This window comes from Paramormyrops kingsleyae, chromosome 1, assembly GCF_048594095.1.
Source record: "Paramormyrops kingsleyae isolate MSU_618 chromosome 1, PKINGS_0.4, whole genome shotgun sequence".
Lineage (NCBI taxonomy): Eukaryota > Metazoa > Chordata > Actinopteri > Osteoglossiformes > Mormyridae > Paramormyrops > Paramormyrops kingsleyae.
The window spans coordinates 15,932,223-15,951,215 of record NC_132797.1 but is presented as its reverse complement, the minus strand read 5'-3'; the positions used below and the strand labels follow the sequence as shown (position 1 = coordinate 15,951,215).

Sequence of the window (18,993 nt, the reverse complement as noted above, 5' to 3'; positions counted from 1 at the left end):
TTCGCACGCCTGAGCGGGGGAGCCGGCTTCCCACCCTGGCTTGGGGCAGAGCCCAGATTCCCACGGCGTGTCGCTAACGAACTACAGGAATAACGGCACAAACGGCCGTCCCTGTGCTGGCACGAGCACGGCGACCCCCGCAGAGCTCGCGCAAAAAGCGGGTTTCACCGTGAAACGGTCACAACATGAACACGTTCACAGTAGCTCTCCAGGTGTGGCTAACGAAAACTAACGTAAATTGCCTGAATTTATCAAATAGCAACAAACATATTTGGAGAGAGACATTTGGAACAGCACCACTGTAAGGACACTCTGTAAAGATAGGTGTCTTTTAATTATTTGTAAGTGCTCTTCTTGAAATGTTTCCATGTGGTGTCTTGAACACTCTAGGATGTTATATTAGGGTGTTATCACTATTTTTGCATTTGTCCTAATGCCAGTTGGACTTTGCTTTAAGTGACCGGGTTTAGGACAGAGAAAATGGGCAGGATCTTTTATAGTTCATCTCGGAAGCAGTCAATCCTGATGACTTGGCTCGATGCTGATAACATTAGCTCTCGGACTGGGACTGTGCCATATTCGGAATGAGACTGTGGACCTTATGGAGGCCCGCCTCAGTTTGGCAGAGATCTGTCTATATTTGGCTTTGGCTACACAGTGGGAGTCGCTTAGATTGGTGGGGCGGGGGGATTAGGAGAATCGAAATGTAGATTACCCTGTAACTTTTCAGATCATCAGGAGCAATAGCTTGTTAAGATGCCAAGTGTTTTCTACATCTAAAAGGTCAAGATTCATGGATTAACATTGGGCCGGAATAAGCATCGACCCACCTGGAGATGCATGGAAGTCACCGGGGGGTTAAAAACATTCCCTTGGTGCATCTTCCAAGTGAGAACAGCAGCCTCCTCCCTGTTGCAGATACCCAATCCCATAGTTTCTTTTTGGTCATGTGACTGTCTCTGCATTTTACAAGCTGCAGATGAATGTGCAAAACAGAGATAACTGTTTCTCTGCATATACCAGGAGGGCTTCTGTGCACGTGGTGGGCGTCACCTGCTTTCTGCCCTAGTGGAAAATGGCTGATGCAGATTCCATTTTATGCTCTGGACACGCTGTCCAGGCCACAGTCACCACTGAGTGCAACTGCAAAAGCATTTTGGCTGATTAGACCTCATACACAGTCAGTGTTTGAGCTTTAGGGTGATATGTGCAGTCTCTCATAACAAAGAGTAATATCAGCTAATCACTATCCACATTCATTGGAAGCTTATCTTAGCCGCACCTAGTCGATTCCTTGTTAGCTGTATACTTGTGATGTATAATTGTAACTATTTGCCTTGTTTGTCACTTAGGACACTTAGTGCCTACTAAATAAATGAAGGTTGTTCTTGTTATTTACATGTAGTGAAAAATTTATAACAATGCAGCAACATACCTTAAAAATGCATGATCTCAGCATTAATTATTCAGATCTTTCTTGACAAACCCAAGCACTTTGATGTATGGATCCCCTCCTTTGATGGTGTTTTGTCTGATCATTAGGACTGTCAATGCTCAGAGTCTGCCTTGATATTACATTGTTTTGCTTGGAGATGCAGCATATTAATGCTGTTCCACCTGCAGAACTACAGCGCGGTGCTACAGATGAGTCTCATTCAGGGACTCAGGATTTTTAAATTATTATTATTATTTTTTAAGGTAGGGGGCATGAGTCTCTTCGGAGAGTACTGTGTCTCTTCGGAGAGTACTTGGGTACTGTTGGTTTGGCTGTGTTGAATGAGGGAGTCCTGAATGAGGCACATTACCTGCATTGATAGGGAGCGTCAGTTACGGCACAAAGGCTATGTGGTGAGATGCCCTGAGGGTGATCCAGCTTGCAGGATCTTCATTTCCCAACCGGGATCCTGAGGTGTTTTGTCATGTTGTGGGTGGGGCCATGTTCTTTACTCGTGCATGCTTCCTGACCTGATCATAAAAGAGGCAATAATTCATATAGAAGGGCCGACCTTTTCATTAGCCAATAAAATATTTTAAATCAATGAGTGACAGAGGAGGTAGCAGCCTGAAGGCCAATCAGATTTCAGCTGAGGCCAGTGCCACTGTAGTCCAGCCCCTATATATACCCCTGGGCTGCATCTGAAACCACACACTACGCACTATGCACTTAAATGAAGAGAAAGTAAACACTATGGCAAATTCCTTCTGCAATTCCTTAATGCACGAGTACAAAACTTCATACACTTTCCGGATGCGCTAGGTTACCTTTGAACTGCTACAAAACGTTGTGCACTCTTCAGACACGCTACGTTATTTTTGAACTGCTGGACTTTGACTTTTAATGACGGATGTCTTGCATAGCAACAAGTACAGAACAAACCATGTACATTTATCAATATGTTAAATACATTTATCATTCTTTTTTTATGATCATCTGAGCTTTAATATTAAAAATTATGCAGTACTCACACTTAAAACCACCATCACCCTCGCCGGCCATGTTAAAATTCAATGCTGACGTCCTTAGAAGTCGTGTCTAGGATTGTGGGATTGAATAGTGTACAGTGTTTGCACACTTTGGATTTTGACCAGATGTAGGGTGTCATCTGGAAACTTTTTGTGCATTTATCGATGCGCATTATGGTTTCAGACACTATTATGCCTCCTGTACTATTTTGCCGCACTATTTTGTGTGGAAGTGTGCGATTTCCGATGCAGCCCTGGTCTTGATGTTCCTATGTTTACACGTGTGTTATGCAGGAATGGTGCTGTGCAGCCATGTGGGAACACGGGGCCTCCTGTGGAGCTCATCACTGCAGACCCCACACCGGCGCAGTGAGAGCGTAACACCATTATGAGTGGGTGGAGCTTCTTGCTGAGCGGTAGGGCCCCTTCCTCCGCCAAGGTAAGGCGTGAATCCCAATACCAAGAACACGAAAGTCATACTTGTGATCTTAGCAAGAGTGGTCTCGCTAACTTGTCTTCCAAGAACGAACTTGGGACACAATGAATCATGGGATTGATCTGATTCATTGAGGATGGAACCGATGTATCCTTGATATTTGGGGTGGAGCAAGACCAACATTCGGGGATTTTTACTGTCCTATGTACTTCTATTCTTAGTATAGGACCTGGACATTGGCAATGGAAGATGATGTAAAACAGGTACATGAGAACACAAATATGGTCAAGTACACATATTGAGATTTACCCACAGTGTCCGGTGAGACGGCACCATGTCAGGACCTCCCAACCCTTGCAGGGTGACGGAGTGAAGCGCGAAAAGCCTCCCCGGCTCCTTCGTGATAACAGGGTCTGTATTTAAAGCGCTGCTGGGTGGTGGGGGGGAGGGGTGGAAGGTGTGGGGGGAGAAGAGGCAGGGCTAAGTCTCCTCTTTTTGCATTGGGTCACAGCACTGCATGCCAATAAAGCTGAGTTATAACTGCAGCAGTTTGCTGGATAGAAAGACACAGTCACTTACCATTACTAACCCATATGTAACAACAATATTGTTCCCATTAAACAATTAGGATCACTATGGGTGGTGGAATCATTTATAGATGTAATGTCATACCACTGTTAGCCCTCCGCATGGTCCTTCGCTGTCATTGGTTATCAGTTGTGCTGCAGCAGTGTTTCCCAATCCGGTCCTTGGGAACCACCAAGCAGTCCATCTTATTTCTTCCTCCCAGCTACCAGTAGGGAGCAAAAATGTGGACTGTCTGGGGGGGGTCCACAAGGGCAGGATGGGGAAATACTGCTCTACAGAATAAGTGATCCTTCAGTGGCACTCTTGATTGCATTGGAGGTAGCAGAGCACGTCCCACAGTTTTCGTCCTAAGTGTTAAGGGAGTCTGTTACTGGTGAGACCTCATGGTGGCGCAGTGCTTTCTGGGTGGGAAGTGAGTCAGTTATGCTCTCAGGCGTTCCCTACTCGTGGGGCGGAGCGCTTTGCTGCCTCTTGTACATGATGATATGAAACCCATAAGAATTTGTCCTGAGAGTCATTTCAAAGCACTCAAAGTTAATTAGAAGAGGTGCTACAGAGAACGACACCTTGTTTGCTGAACCCGGATCCCCGATCACTGCATCTCTCGTTTGCCATCGTCATCGGGTTTCACGTGGATCCTGAAAGCCTGCCCCATGACCCGCAGCGCCCCAGTGCTCCACCCTGCAAGAGCCTGCCGTAACGCAGATGGCGTGGTCCGTGCGGTTAGCCTCTTCATCATGGTGGCGGTCTGTCGCCATGACGATCATTGTTTTGAAACCAGATCGCCGTTTACCTGTGCCCAGGATAGACTCCCGCAGCTGCTGCATGCAGTGGGCGGCACTGTAAATATTGTGTTGTATTTTTATCCTCCTGGCAGCCTTCTGGTTTCAAGCAATCGCACTGTGCAGAGTTTGTCACACTGTACCTGGCTGATTTATTGCAAGGTTATATGCAACATGTTTTACGCAGTAGGACATAATGCTCCAGGTTAGAAAAAGGTCCACTCTAAGCTGTGCTTGTGATGCACAAAAATAGCACACCTGTGGAAAGAAATATTTAAGATATGCCTCAATTAAAGGAATCATATGATTATTTAGCCCAGCAGGCTGTGACAGTAGATGGACTTTCTCGAAAGGCTACATGTTCTTTTTTATGACCCTAATAGGAGTTATGTCACCATGACAAGGATGTTTGGACTGCAGAAACACTGGTGACAGCAGGCCCTGCGATTGATTATGTTCATGGCAACAAAAAACCCACAGAGAGAAAGTGGTTCTCCTCTTTATTCAGTATCGGTTAACATTACTGAACGAAAGGCGAACTAAATGACACTTGTTTGAAAGCTGAGCCACAACTGGATGAAAACCCAGCGTGGTTCGTATGTGACTTTTGACGCTGGTATGAGGGATCATGTCACACGACAGGAAAATGTGATGACTGAGCCTGTCACGCCTGGCTCTCACACTTTCGTCAGGGTGGTTCGTACTCCGCCCCGCATGTCCCCCACCCCTGTCTGGGGCATTTCTGCGGTATAGATATCCTCAGCTGCTGTCACTCAGTGGTGTCATATGGAGCTGTAAGAAGGTGTGTGTGTGTGTGTGTGTAAGTGGGTACATCTTACTTTGTGGGGACCACATGTCCCCACAACGTCATGAATACCACTGTGCTAACCCCTGGAGCACCTGGCGCTGAAATTGTTAGCGATTCTTATTGGTCAGTATGAGGACTGCTGGTTCAAATCCCAGCAGGGATTTTGGTGCTAAGCTGCTGTATTTACTTGAAGGTCTTTGATGAAATAAAGCAAGCAGGATTTTGAAAAGCACAAGCAACTCGATGCAATGTTCTTCAGAACTTCTACCAGGATGTGATTTTATTCTTCTAGATTTTAAAAAGGAGTAAAGATCTGTGTATCTAACCAGTAACTGTTTTTGGTCAAAGTGCAAGTTCAGCTATTAAAAGCATCATTTTGTGTGGAGGGAAACTGTGTGAAAGTCTGCTGATGGTGCCTGGGTAATGGCACACGTGTGAAAATCACGAGAACTTGTTGCCTGCTTTAGATTCCTGCATGTGTGAACACAAAACATGACATGGATATTGCAGAAATGTAAAGACTCAGGTTTAGCTGCTGATTCATTTGTTCAGAAAGGCAAAACATACAGTCTACTTTGGCATTGGAGTGTGGAACTTTTCAGACGTAATGCAATGTTACAATGAGCTGCCTCTCTGACCTTTGACCTTTCGATCATGACATGGCACGACCTGTTGCACTGAGCTGAATTTTGAAGGCTCCCATGCAAATATTTGAAATATCCATTATATAAACAAAGTATAATAATGAATGTCTTTTATTTAAGGATTGTTTTCATCGCTTCTCCAGTTTCTACCATCTTGTAGAAGTTTGTTTTTATTTGAAGATGCAATATCCTAACAAATATGGTAACAGCATGGAAAAAGAGGTATTAACAGCTAAGTGCATCATAACCACGCAGTACAAAACAAGAAAGTTAAAATAGTGGCTTTACAGAAATACATCGTGATAGTAAGCCATACTCCCTGCTTTTAGTCATGCACCTTTCTAAATTGAGAATGTGCAAAAACACTGCCAACACTAACTGAAAGTTACACCATGTAGAGCACATTTATTTACTTATTCATTATTGTCTTGTCTGTGTAAAGCCATTTTTAGAATCTCAGATAAACACTTTAATTTCACCGTATGCCTGTATATTTTAAATGAAAAAGTTTGACTTTATTGCAACTGCTTTTGCATTTTCTTATCAATAAAGACTGTCAGTAGTGCACAGACAATCTTTTAAATTCTAAAATGACGGGAGTATCGTGAATTCTACATTTGTGTATGAAATTCTTGGCAAGAATATTGTTCAATAAGAAAATCCTCTTTATGTTCATGTTAACTTGCATGGACCACGGGCTTGTATTCACTTTATATTTCCTATACTCATATTGGTGACCTGTTGCATTCCTTCAAGAGATGTTGATTTAAGTGTTTCTCAACCCAGTCTTCAGGGACCCCCAAAGAGTCCACATTTTTGCTCCCTCTCAGCTCCTGGAGGAAAATGCAGATCAGTCTGGGGGCCTGGGTTGAGATACACTGATTAAAATCACAAGGCAATCCAGTAGTCACCGGTTTGAGTACTGTACACTAAACATAAGGTTGTTTGTTCATCTGTGCCTGATAATGGATCTGTCAGTTTTAGGTGAGACTAGCTGCCTGTTTTAAGATCTCTAGAGTGTCAATAACGTTTTACTGTATAGTAAACCCAAGCTTTGGTTGCCAGGGGAAATGACTGTGCAACTCTCAGCCCCTGAGGTTCTACACTGAGATGGATATCATGCATGCTGTGGGGTTTGTTGATGTTGGGACACTGATGGTCAGTTGCTTAGTGCTATTTTCTTTTCCACCAACATGTTTGTTTAATCAACTATACTATGAACCCACAAGTTGCATACGTGCTAATTCTGAAAAACCCTCTCCAAAGGTCATCAGCCTCCCTCAGAAACTGTACTGGGGAGATGTAGAATAGTGCTGCCCGTTAATTAGCTGCTTTGGAAATAGCCTTTGCTCTGGGGGTGTGAAGATCTATATGGGGGGGATGAACTTCATGACGAATTTCTATGTGACATGTGCTATGGAATTGATGTCTGTCTGGTGCCTGTCAAGATTAACCTTGTTTAGGTCACTGACAGTACTTGAATTTTTGAATTTCATGCTTCCATAAATCTTTTCAGGCGGCACTAGGGTTAGGTACTGCTGCAGCTGCCGCATGCTGGCACTGAGTGTCCAGCAACGATGGATGTGATTCATGGAGCTCCCAGCCAGCCGGGAAACGTGCCACTCCAAACCATGGTGACCAGTCAAACAATAGGCAAGTGCCAATCGGCACATGGACCAGGGGACAGAGGGTTCAAAACAACCGTTTCGTCAGCCACTGGATGTCCTCTTGCAAAGTTTTGCTTCTCCAGACCTCTATTTATAGCAGAGTGCTCTGAATACCACGGTGGATGGATGACCTCGCCAGTCAAGGCGGACGTGCCGGTTCATGTCCACGCTGCTTTAGTGATAGGATGCATCATGATGGCGGAGGCATGATAATCTTTTGTTCAGCAGATTTCAGTTAGTTAGTGCTGTTTAGAACATTCTGGTGTTCGTGTCTTTGAATAGATGCTTGTTTCAAAAGGCAATCAGAGGGCTTTGTGATAACTGCAGCGCTTCAGTCTCCAGTCTGGAGCAGCGATGCGTTGTTTGAATTGGCAGCCATTGTAATGTCACAAAGCTGAATAGATAAGCAACACAGGAAGTTGGAGCTGACATTAGAGTGATAGTTAGTGATGTCATACTGGGCCAGGCACAGTGAACAGCTAATGGGAATTTAAATCCAGTTGGAGTGCTGTAGATCCCCCTTTCTGTCAGCATGAGGGTAAGACACTGTACAAAGGTATAGTCTGGTGTTAACCAAAAGCATTGTATGTCCGTATAACTAAGATGCCCATGGTACTGTATAAATGCAGGTGTTATCTGCAGATTCCATCAGTACATCCTACTGCTCCTTATGAAATCAGGAAACTGGTATCTGAATAATCTGCTGTAGGGCTGTTGTGCTAATATGCAGTTGCTTGTAGCTGGCGAGCAAGGCAACCTGATTCGGTTACACGTTGTGCGTTTGCTCCCGACGCTGCCACCGTGTTGACATTATGTTTGCATGAAACACTCACCGGGTGTGTCTGTCATACTGACTTCGTAAGTTGATAAAGATGCATGTTTTTCACATCTGCTCTTTGAAGGACTTTGTCTAATACATGTATGTAAATTCATTTATCTCCCTCTGCACACACAGACTTCCAGAGTCAGATTACACTATATATTGTGTGTGCACGTACGTGTGTTTACATTCCTTAGTACATTTAATTTCCGCCGTTGCAAGTAACGTACGGCAGCCCTGCTATTCTCTGTGTATATTTGACGGATGTTTTGCACTCGATCCGATCCCCACTACTTTCTTTCTAAGCTGAGATCTTCAAGGTGTTTTAAAAACTTGGACCATCTACCCATGAGTTGGATGAATCTGGCAGGAACCAAAGAAGCCGATCCAGGCGGAGCAGAAGCAGGTGACGGGTTGGCCGCCATCCTGCCCACCCGTCGGCGCTCTCTCTCGCATAGCCGCGACTCTGCTTGTCCCCTGACGTCACGCAGCTTGGCTGCAGGAAAGCCTGAGCTGCGTCTTTAGTTGAGGCCACGCCCCACTAATCCGATTAGCCTAATCAGGCACTGAGCAACATTTTCCATGCTGTGTTCTGCTGGGTCACCTGCACGGTGTTACCTGCACCCTGATCACGGTGAACCGACCCCCATCAAATCGCAGCTGTGTCTCTCCAGGCCACGTCACCAAACACATTTCGTTATAGTGGAGGCCTGTGCTGCTGTTTGGCTTGAGTATTACTGGCCATTTCCTGTTATTATACCACAAAGTTCACGGAGTGATGTGGGCGTGAGGCTAATTTCGGTATTAAACGGACATGAACGTTTCAGTGCTTGTGTTTCAGCTGAGAAAATTAGGTTTGCGGTAAACAATGAAAATTACATTTCCCTTAATATTCAGTCTATGACTCAGCTAGTCATTCCGATCCAGCATCGGATACACCAAGGTTCCCCAATTCCAATTCAGGAGGGCCAGAATCTAACAGTGTTTGCAGATTTCCCTGCTCAAACACACCTATACTAAACCTGGTAATTAGTTGATTTAATATGTATTTGAACTAGGAAATCTGCTCAGAACACTTTATTGCCAGTGTGAACATACTGGAAATGGTTGTGGTGAACAGACAGACGACTACAGTTAATAGGACACAGTGCAAACAGGAATGATGACAACTGTTCAGTGTAAACAAGAATACAATAGGATTAATAATAATAATGATAAGTAAACAAATAAATACAGAGAAACATACAGTACGACACATGGACCTCTGGACCTCCAACATTAGAATTGGGGAACACCGGAGTATGTTTTCTCCAAAAGCTACGTTTGTATTGAACGTTTTGCTGCATTTATGCAGGTCATGGGATGCACACAATGGCTCAGTGGTTAGTGGTTCTGTGTGTGTGAGTTTACATAGGTCACATGTGGTGACATTTTTCAGGTCCCCATTTGGATAACCTCAATATAATACAAATCTGCGATTGCAATCAAAAAAGTATAAATGCCAAGAGTCTTGTATTTTGTTTAGTTACCTATGGTTAGGGCTGGGTAGGGGTTAATGGTGTCATGACTGGGATTAGGGTTTTTCCCATAGAAATTAATAGAAGGTCCCCATTTGGATAGGTACGCTAATGTGTGTGTGTGTCTGTGTGTGTGTGTGTGTGTGTGTGTGTGTGTGCACGGCGTTTTGAAGGTCCTCCCCCATATAGATTTCCTCCCTCAGTCCAACGATATGCAGTAAGATTAATTGCCGTCTCGAGAGTGTTAGTATGTGGCTGTGTGGGACAGACTTGAGGCTCCCCAATGACAATGTTCAGAATAAGCACTTAACAGATGGATGATTTTGTACAGCCGTGTAGATAATATGTCAGGGTTACTTTGTGAAAATGGAATTTTGTGGAAGTAGAGTTGCTGTGTGTGTTTTCCATTTAGTTGCTGCTTAGATTAAGCTGTTTTTCAGCAGTATAAGACCACGCAGCAAGTCGGTAAATCTGTTCTCCTTCGCTGCCTCGTTTCGGTTAGTCAGACAGCCAGTGTAAGGAATGTGAGAGCCACAGTAGATGATACTTCACAAAGCGGCTTGCCAAGTCTCCATCTATTATAAGAGCTCATCGAGACTGACTCTAGGTAAGTGCTCTGAAAGATGGGCGGATGGGTTATATAGACACTCATTGGCTAGTATCTTGCATGCAGCTACAAAGTTGGAGCTGGGCAGTTATTCATGCTAATTATGATGCCACCTTGATCTTCACTGTTTTCCTCTGGCCACACCTCTGTGACTGGCTCGGGGATCCCGAAGACTAGCATTACACATCTGTATGGGATCCCCTTACCAAGCCCATCGCAGCGACTACGCCGGCTCATGTTTCTCGGTGCCTGCTGGGAACCCGCTCCGGGCCCGTGACTCACACCAAGCCCTTTCGGTGGCCTGTTGTGAAGATTGCGTAAATTAAAAATGAGCCACTCTTGGGATTAAGTACATGCTCATGGGCCACCATGTTGTAAAAGTCCCACGAACCTCCAAAGACTTGGCTTGTGAGCTCTCTCTTGGGACCAGATACTTTACAGCGTTTATATGACTAACAGTGGGAAATTTTGGTTATTCCTTCTTGTCTCTTTTTCTTTTGTCCATCTTTTGGTTCTGAATTCTGAGAGCTGCCTCAAGTTGGGCTCAGTAGAACTATCCTGCATTTGGCAGGAGTTCTGGTGCTAATGTCATACCCTGCTTCCAATTTCCACACCGAAAACATTTGACATATTTATTCGTCCTACTGAGACACATGTTCAGATCTTGCCAAGGTCTTAACCCTCATTTAAGAAGAGTATCATCTGCACAGGCATTTTTGGATAGACAGTGCGGGAAGGCTGCTGAGATGGGTTGATGCGTGCCAGTTTCATACAATGAACTAACAAGGGCAACTAGGTCATTTATGCAGTATACTTTGCGTTACTACAATACGATTTTTACCCAGTGTATGTGGTATTCCATTACCCCAATAAATAGCAAGATTAACAAGGTCGTAATTTCAAATCCGTTGGGAAGCACACCATAAAGGCACTGAGAGTGCCGTCCCAAATGACCTCATGCTACGCCAAGACCTTCACTAGCAAACCTTGATATGGCATTAGGTTACAATGTAGGGATTATTGCACAAAGGTCTCCGCTACCAGGATAGTAAGACCTGTGTATATTTAGTCATGCTTGGTTTATAGCCAGAATGCAGCTTTGCTTCTAAGTGATAAAAAGACCCCGGCTCTGTTCACTTTCCTGTCATATCCTCCAACGAATGGCAGCCACATGATTTAATTAAAGGGTTGTTTTTGTTTCTCAATTGAAACAAAGACCTTGTTTTTGTGTAAGCTGCGTCCAGTGAAATAATTGCAATTCTGCTCTTTTGTTTTGCTCATTTAGGTAGTCAGATGATTCGCTGATGACTGGGTGGCCCTTTTTCTAAGTGGTGGATGTCAGTGATATTTACTAAGACAAGGGACCTGTCTCCTCCTCCCCTAAACATGCTAATATTGTATTAGCAGCTAATGGAGAAGGAGATGAACGATTAGATTGGCCGGCTCTTGTGTGTTAGCTTTGCTCGCTTGTGAAGCCATCTCGCCTTACTTTCCCTGGCTGGTCCACTGAGGTCAGGGTTGAGGCCTGAAATAGAACTAACCTCGCAGCTCGCCGAGCGCTAAGAGAGGGAGAGGTGGGTATGTAACACCCCAACCCCCGCCCCCACCCCCACGGCCTCACAGCTGGGCTCTGTTAACAGAAGGCCAGTAGTGCAGCTAAAGGGGTCCGTTCATGTGTCTAACCTCCACGCTACACTTTGTTTCATGCTCTTCACACTAATGTCCACTCTCAGCATGGACCACGAACTCACCGCAAAGTCCTCCTGTCTGTCAATGATCACAAATGTGTCTTCTGTCAGGCTACATGCAAGATATATGGATAGCAATACATAGCCGGCTGGTAGTGGAATTCTGCTGGTACCAGTACTTCAAATACTGCTTTACTGCTTGTCCAATCAGGACAGCTGCTGTAGAGGATACATACAATATGTACTGAAAGAGGAGTCAGTGCAACAATGTGCCTTGATGGGGAAACTGAAGGGCTGGGTCTCCCAGGGTTATCCGTTTCTGTGCTTTGATCTTAAAGGGTGTGTTGATATCAATTTTCTTTTAGGCTCCTCCTTATTGTTTTATTTAGATTGGAATTATGGGTGATTTTGCAGCTCACATTTGCACCACCAAAAATGTCTGAAAGTCGGTTTCACCTTTATTAAACGTCTTCAGTCGGATCATCTTTGGAGATATCCAGCTGCCACACCACTGGCATTAAATGTATCTCCGATGGAGTGAGTTTTAGTTCTCCGTCCGGCTCTGCATGGTACGAGGTCCAGCTTCCCAAAGATCAGGTATTCACTGGTGCTGCTCACCAGGTGCATTTTGGTGGACTGAGGTAGAAGGTAGAAGACCCTTCGGGTTGGTGCTCAGAGCCCCAGAGCTGTCCCCTTCAAGGCAGGGCTATTTTTGATTGCTGGACAGGACCCTGTTCTTGCAGCACTGAGACCTTTATAACACGGAAAGCATGGTACTCAGTCATAACACTGGTGCAATTTTCTTATTCGTTCTAGGACTCTTGCCGAAAAATTTAACTCTATCAACAAATATTTAAATATGTAACTATCTAATTTGAAAGTGTTTGTTTGACTCAAATGTGAATTGCAAGGTTGGTGTAGTGCTGTCACACAATGTTGGTTTGATGCATGCTGTTCTGACTCTCACCACCCGGCACTGACCTTTTTATTGTGGCTGACTGGGTTTTCATGTGTCGCATCTGATTTCGATTTTTGTCACTAGTCATATGCTTTCAAATTCGCGCGTGAATTAGCACTCAAGCCAGTGCTTATTTTTACTGCTGTCAGCACCTTTGTGCATCTGAGCCATTCACATTATTCACCTGTCGGTCGGTAGGAATTTTCCACGGCACCTGATCTGGAAAGACCAAGGTGTACCCGCTCAGGAATAGAACCCATGGCAGAAATGATGGCGGCACGTGCCGCAGCACCGCGAGGCATGCTAGTGTTGCGACTGGGCGGGGGGGGCAGCCAGGGGTGGGTTTAGACACCTATCAGACATCCTCTGCAGGAACATAAACCGTGCAGAGATGTTGTGGCTGCAATTCCCCGGCATGTGCGTGATGGACAGAACCCCCCCCCCCCACCCCCACCAAAGCCATTTACTTTGTCCCAGATAGAAGATTGTGGCAAGTCAGGAAAGCATGTAGAATTTAGTGATGTCAAGTCGTTGCTACTTCTGTGCTTACTGAGGCATCCTTAGCAACACACAATAAATCAATAAATGAAATACCATGAGTGATTTGGATTATTGCCAGAACTTGTTTTATATATATATATATACACTCACCTAAAGGATTATTAGGAACACCTGTTCAATTTCTCATTAATGCAATTATCTAATCAATCACATGGCAGTTGCTTCAATGCATTTAGGGGTGTGGTCCTGGTCAAGACAATCTCCTGAACTCCAAACTGAATGTCAGAATGGGAAAGAAAGGTGATTTAAGCAATTTTGAGCGTGGCATGGTTGTTGGTGCCAGACGGGCCGGTCTGAGTATTTCACAATCTGCTCAGTTACTGGGATTTTCACGCACAACCATTTCTAGGGTTTACAAAGAATGGTGTGCAAAGGGAAAAACATCCAGTATGCGGCAGTCCTGTGGGCGAAAATGCCTTGTTGATGCTAGAGGTCAGAGGAGAATGGGCCGACTGATTCAAGCTGATAGAAGAGCAACTTTGACTGAAATAACCACTCGTTACAACCCAGGTATGCAGCAAAGCATTTGTGGAGCCACAACACGCACAACCTTGAGGCGGATGGGCCACAACAGCAGAAGACCCCACCGGGTACCACTCATCTCCACTACAAATAGGAAAAAGAGGCTACAATTTGCACGAGCTCACCAAAATTGGACAGTTGAAGACTGGAAAAATGTTGCCTGGTCTGATGAGTCTCGATTTCTGTTGAGACATTCAAATGGTAGAGTCAGAATTTGGCGTAAACAGAATGAGAACATGGATCCATCATGCCTTGTTACCACTGTGCAGGTTGGTGGTGGTGGTGTAATGGTGTGGGGGATGTTTTCTTGGCACACTTTAGGCCCCTTAGTGCCAATTGGGCATCGTTTAAATGCCACGGCCTACCTGAGCATTGTTTCTGACCATGTCCATCCCTTTATGACCACCATGTACCCATCCTCTGATGGCTACTTCCAGCAGGATAGTGCACCATGTCACAAAGCTCGAATCATTTCAAATTGGTTTCTTGAACATGACAATGAGTTCACTGTACTAAAATGGCCCCCACAGTCACCAGATCTCAACCCAATAGAGCATCTTTAGGATGTTGTGGAACGGGAGCTTCGTGCCCTGGATGTGCATCCCACAAATCTCCATCAACTGCAAGATGCTATCCTATCAATATGGGCCAACATTTCTAAAGAATGCTTTCAGCACCTTGTTGAATCAATGCCATGTAGAATTAAGGCAGTTCTGAAGGCGAAAAGGGGTCAAACACCGTATTAGTATGGTGTTCCTAATAATCCTTTAGGTGAGTGTATATACACACTCACCTAAAGGATTATTAGGAACACCATACTAATACGGTGTTTGACCCCCTTTTGCCTTCAGAACTGTTTTAATTCTACGTGGCATTGATTCAACAAGGTGCTGAAAGCATTCTTTAGAAATGTTGGCCCATATTGATAGGATAGCATCTTGCAGTTGATGGAGATTTGTGGGATGCACATCCAGGGCATGAAGCTCCCTTCCACCACATCCCAAAGATGCTCTATTGGGTTGAGATCTGGTGACTGTGGGGGCCATTTTAGTACAGTGAACTCATTGTCATGTTCAAGAAACCAATTTGAAATGATTCGAGCTTTGTGACATGGTGCACTATCCTGCTGGAAGTAGCCATCAGAGGATGGGTACATGGTGGTCATAAAGGGATGGACATGGTCAGAAACAATGCTCAGGTAGGCCGTGGCATTTAAACGATGCCCAATTGGCACTAAGGGGCCTAAAGTGTGCCAAGAAAACATCCCCCACACCATTACACCACCACCACCAGCCTGCATAGTGGTAACAAGGCATGATGGATCCATGTTCTCATTCTGTTTACGCCAAATTCTGACTCTACCATTTGAATGTCCCAACAGAAATCGAGACTCATCAGACCAGGCAACATTTTTCCAGTCTTCAACTGTCCAATTTTGGTGAGCTCGTGCAAATTGTAGCCTCTTTTTCCTATTTGTAGTGGAGATGAGTGGTACCCGGTGGGGTCTTCTGCTGTTGTAGCCCATCCGCCTCAAGGTTGTGTGCTTCACAAATGCTTTGCTGCATACCTCGGTTGTAACGAGTGGTTATTTCAGTCAAAGTTGCTCTTCTATCTATCCTAATCTCAGTAACTGAGCAGATTGTGAAATACTCAGACCGGCCCATCTGGCACCAACAACCATGCCACGCTCAAAATTGCTTAAATCACCTTTCTTTCCCATTCTGACATTCAGTTTGGAGTTCAGGAGATTGTCTTGACCAGGACCACACCCCTAAATGCATTGAAGCAACTGCCATGTGATTGATTAGATAATTGCATTAATGAGAAATTGAACAGGTGTTCCTAATAATCCTTTAGGTGAGTGTATATATATATATCCTTAAAGCTATGTTTTGAGGACACATACAACATGATTGACATTCAGTAATTCAAGGAGGATTAGGGGTGGGGTTTAAAGGTTTGGTTTTATTATTTAAAACATGCACTGAGTAGCATGTTCAGGAGAGGACAGAGCATGAGACATAACCTTTATCCGCCTGTTCAGAATGTCTAATGAGCTGTAATAAGCGGCAGGTCACCTGAGTGACTGCGTCAGGCTGCTGGGTTCTGAGACCGTGATCTGGCCGGCGTCGTCCTAACTGGTTCAATCTCATTATGCACGCTGGCTCCCAGTTTGACTTTGTGCTTTGTCTGAGGTCCAGTTAAACAGGAGCTTGGCAGAAGTTAACCTGACCTCCTTTGTTCATTCCTGTAAGACGCTATTCATCCAAAACATGCCGTTTAATGACGGAGTATAAGAGCCACATGCACATCTCATGGAAACTAATTAAATATAGTAGAAAATGGCCTGTTGTGTGTGGGGACTGGCAGCTGGAGAGTGCATGATCTCTCTGTCACGCTGAGCTCCTTGAGTAGAATAATAACAGACAGAATATCGTCACTGGTGTATTTATGGTGGGTAGGTAGGGACAGACGACAGGAGGAGCTCAGACAATGATATTCTGCTGGTATTTATTTAATGTGTTTTCAAATGTCGCTAAAAGCCTAAATGATTAGTAAAAAATAGCAGCAGATGAGTTTATGAGGATCTAGAATTATACGAGAAATGTTACGTTTTTACCGGCTAACACAAAAAGCATACCACCTTAGTGGTATATAAGCTGTACTGAAAGAAAAATCTGTACGTGTTTTATTTTGCAAGTGATAAAAAACGAATATCCTATATTCAAGCCAAAATTGGTTATAATATCTTTCCATGATTGAATGTTTGTGCTCTGCATTTTGTGCTTCTATGGTCATCGAATAAGATTCTGTAAGGTCCATCTAAATACCATCAAAATATTTCAATTCGCTTGTCTGACCACCTGATCTGCGGCTGACCTTTGTTACCATAGTAACCATGGTGGCAGGTGGAAAAAGGCACACTTTATGATAAAAGCCAACTGAACTTAAGAGCAAAGACTTTAAAATCCCTTACATTTTGATTTACAATTAGTAACTGAAGGAGAAATATTATGTGTTGTGTCTGGGAAAGCAGGAGCAGGGAGACGGAGAATTGGGGAATGAGGGATTTATTGAGAAACCAAACTGAACACAAGGGGATTCCACACGAGGTAGATGAGGGGGTGTGGCACATGGGAGGAGCAGACAAGTGGGGCTTGACAGGACTCTCTCGCCCCAAAGGCGCGCACTCTGGGCATGCCCAAGGGGAGCGAAGAGACGAAATCCGGGACATGACGGAAACAAAAGGGAACCGAGGAGCCGAAGGAAACCCCTGTGGGTGGAAGGCGGGAGCCGCAGGAGCAGTGGGCGACCACGAGGCCGGAGCAGAAGGGACCATTGGTGACCGCGAAGGATGAGCCGGAGGAAACGCCAAAGGGTGCGAGGAGGAAGGTGACGGGACAGCCAGAGGAGGAGAGGAGGAAGGTGAAGGGGACACTGGCGGAGGGGAGGAAGGAACAGAAGCCGTACCTGGCGAAGGCACCTCCACAGCCGGTGAAGGCACAGGCAAATGATGAGTCAGAGCCGGTGGACCTGCAGGCGACCAACGAGACGTCGGAGGTGGGACTGCAGCCGTCCAATGAGATACTGCAGGCAGGACCACAAGCGATCGCCGAGCTGGAGCCAGGGGGACCACAGGCAACCACCGAGCCAGAACCAGGGGGACCGAAGGCGAGCCAGGGGGTAGGGCGGGAGGGACCCATTCCCGGTGCAGGAGTCCTCTCCCTCTCCGGGACACCGAGAGGTGAGGTCCCGGCCGGGATCTGCCTTAGAGTGGCGGGGGATACATTACTCCAGAGGGAGTCACAAGGGAAGTCAGGATGATCCCCGAAGGGTCCCATTCGAGCTCCTCCTCCATCTCCACTAAGGGAGGAGGAGCAATGGTCCGACAATCGGGGACCTCCTCGGGGACAGGGGCTGGAGGCATAGATATAGATCAGCTATATCAGCTATAGAGATCATAGGTATAGATCAGCTCTGCAGAGGATTGGGCGGTGGGTAGAGACTGACCCTGTGGGGGACGGGCAGGGGGTACAGATTGGCCCTGTTGAGGATCGTGTGGCGGGTAGAGATCGACCCTGCGGGGGATCGGTTGGGGGTAGAGATTGGCCCTATTAAGGATTGGGTGGCGGGTAGAAATCGGTCCTGCAGGGGATCGGGCTACAGGTAGGGATCGGCCCTCTGGGAGATCTGGTGCCGGGATCCTCCTGTTGGGGATCGGCCCTGTTGGGATCAGGCAGTCGGTAGAGATTGGCCCTGCGGGGGATCAGGTGGCGGGTTGAGATCAACCCTGTTGAGGATGGGGCGGTGGGTAGAGATCGCCCCCCTGGGGAATTGGGCGGCGAGTAGAGATCATCTTTGCAGGCACTCAGATGCAAGTAATATAAAGCCTTTACATGCCTGCTACAATCCTGAAATGCTTTCCAAATGCGTTTCTGTCTTGGGGCTATCACTGGAAATCAAATAAACAAAGTGCTTTTTTCTGTGAGCTGAAATGTTTCCATTAACATTAAATGCTGCAAAGACGGTAAAGAGGAAGCACTCTGGAGCTGATGTGGTGGAGGCTTAACGCTCCCAAAACGAGGCTTTTAAGTCTGGCAGACCCATCCTGACCTCTGCTGTACGCACTGACGCCGAACAGCGCCTTCTTAAGGTTGCAAGCACAGCTATACGCCTTAAATGCCAGAGCTCACTTTCTTTACAGAGAAAACACCCCTTTTCATGGCATTGCTCTCTTTTTTTTTTCTTTTAAGGCTCTGCACTGGAATTTTGAATGTAAAAATAATACATCACAGTACTCGTGCTTTATAGGTTTTTAAATAAATCAGATATTCCATGTTTCAGTACAATGTATGATACACTGTACTCAGACATGAATGTGTCAAGGATCCGGGCGGGTTTGGCACGATGGCGAGACACAGTGCAGGCGGG

General features: G+C 45.5%; 1 long non-coding RNA gene across 1 annotated transcript; it reads left to right on the top strand.

Moving 5' to 3' along the window:
• The first annotated feature begins 225 nt into the window (after window positions 1–225).
• LOC140578643 (uncharacterized) lies at window positions 226–17,727 on the top strand. Its single transcript, XR_011982915.1, has 3 exons — window positions 226–341; window positions 2,758–2,902; window positions 17,245–17,727. It is a non-coding gene; the product is annotated as an uncharacterized lncRNA (long non-coding RNA).
• The last annotated feature ends 1,266 nt before the right edge of the window (window positions 17,728–18,993 follow it).